At 36.4% G+C, this 1,937-nt stretch overlaps 1 long non-coding RNA gene across 1 annotated transcript; it reads right to left on the bottom strand.

Moving 5' to 3' along the window:
• Positions 1–721: 721 nt before the first annotated feature.
• On the bottom strand, positions 722–1,671 carry LOC149155601 (uncharacterized). The gene is made up of 3 exons (XR_016263558.1): positions 1,331–1,671; positions 1,163–1,252; positions 722–1,076 (listed from the first exon to the last, which is right to left on the bottom strand). It is a non-coding gene; the product is annotated as an uncharacterized LOC149155601 (long non-coding RNA).
• Between the last annotated feature and the right edge of the window lie 266 nt (positions 1,672–1,937).

The following is a 1,937-nucleotide window of genomic DNA, read 5'->3' as shown; positions in this document are numbered from 1 at the left end:
CTAGACTTACATATTGACAATTAAATTTAGATAAGTATCATAGATTTCTTTTGAAGAAGAGCTAACATTGGTTTATAGAAAGATATTTGTTTATAAAAATATAATCCATTAGAATATTTATGCAGTAGCATACAGTAGTGCAGTGAGGCTTAACAAGATACAGGCTTACCGCATGTTACTTCTAACAAAATAATGCACAGGTAGTAATATTGAATAGTCACCCATAAAGGATTTATGCTTAAACTATTCTTTTGACAAACACAAGATATAGTATAATACTTAAAATATTCTTTGACAAACCGAAGATATACTGTAAAAAGTAATAACTGTTGAGTTACGAAGTCATGCAACAACATTAATAAAATTCGTTAAAATCATTCTCTCTATAATCATGACATTTCTAGAATCCGGTGGAACAATTCTCTATGATGAAGTCGAGTATTATTTATAAATCATAATAGAAGAAATGTTAAAACCCTAAAGCGGAATTTCCTCTCTCGAAAAAGACTCGGGATCATTATTCCAGTTCAAAATAATAAGAAAATCAAATAAACGACAAGGAGGAGACAATTCTTTAGCCAGTGTTTAACAAATTACATCAAAGAGGAAAAACAAGAATTAATTTAGCATTCCCGACAAATTGCATCTTAGTCGTTTTTTCATCAAATCACCTTTCCAACAAGGCGACAATAGAGCCAAAATGTAAACAGACATAATGGAATAGCGAAAGATATGCATGTATTTATAGGAATAAAACAAAACAGTTTAAATCAAATACGGAGGAATCAAACTGAAGGAAAGGCAGAAAGGCCTCGAGTTATCATTCCCTCGAATTGCGAGCCTTCCAGAGATTCTTAAAATTACAAATAATTTAAGATGACAGTCGTAGACTCTTGAGTCTAAAAAAAAACCCTAAAGCCTATCTACAAATCTACACTGTGATTTTTTGAGGAGGGAAATCTAAGCCATTCTCATAATCTTTTAATTAAAGACATGAAGACGGTAAATCTAAGCTAAGCCTTCCACCAAAGCAAAAATTTCTTCAGCCAACCAAAATCCACCCATGAGCCGCCCACCTACATTGCATAGAACCCTTCACAAGGTTAGGCACAGTATGAAAATGGCAATCTGTAAACGGAAAAGCTAACAGTCAGAAGCTTACCTCCATTAAAGAAGCATAGGAAACCACCATCTCTCGTTGAGCTTGAGGGACCTTGTGTCAAGCTTGGCCAGCAAAAACCATACAGTAAACCTATGTATCGAGAAGATTTTAAATACAGACATTGAATAATGGAGAGCGATACAGATTGAGAATGAGGGCGTTGGTTACCTCCCCGCAAGTGATGAACAGATGGAGCCATGAACGATGGACAAAAGTCGCAGAACCAACTAATAAACTAAGGGCTAAAGGCGTTGCAGAGCGGCCAACACCCTCACCTCTGGCGGGAAAATGAATTCCTGTTCGATCAGAGACGGTGAGTTTGGCAGTTGGAAAAGCCCTAAACCCTTCTCGCCATCGGATCACTCCAACCAAATCGACGGACGAGGATTATACCAGGTGTCACAGTTAGACCGAGCCGAGGGACGAATGCATGCAATGGAGTAGCCTAGATGCAACCTGCCTGGTTGAGTGTATAGGAGGTCTGCAACCCAAGGTCGAGTGACGGGCGGGAAGCCATGTGATTCATTAAGGTATGGCAGAGCAACAAGTTGTGGCATTTAACACAGTAAATAAATCAACCATCGTGGCATTTTGGTACAATACATAAGCGTAAAAGTTAAAGTTTTATTTTTTATTATATATGTTTTGGTTTTTATTTGTTAGTTGTTACAAATGGTATCAGAGTTCAGGTTCTTACACTGAGACTCTTTGGGAGAATATATATATATATATATATATATATATATATATATATGCAATGAATGTGACCTCTTTA

The sequence above is a fragment of the Pinus tabuliformis genome, chromosome 9 (assembly GCF_031772625.1).
Source record: "Pinus tabuliformis cultivar Carrire ecotype Pingquan chromosome 9, CPIR1, whole genome shotgun sequence".
NCBI lineage: Eukaryota > Viridiplantae > Streptophyta > Pinopsida > Pinales > Pinaceae > Pinus > Pinus tabuliformis.
Note: the sequence above shows the minus strand (reverse complement) of the source record. Positions and strands in the feature narration are given on the sequence as shown.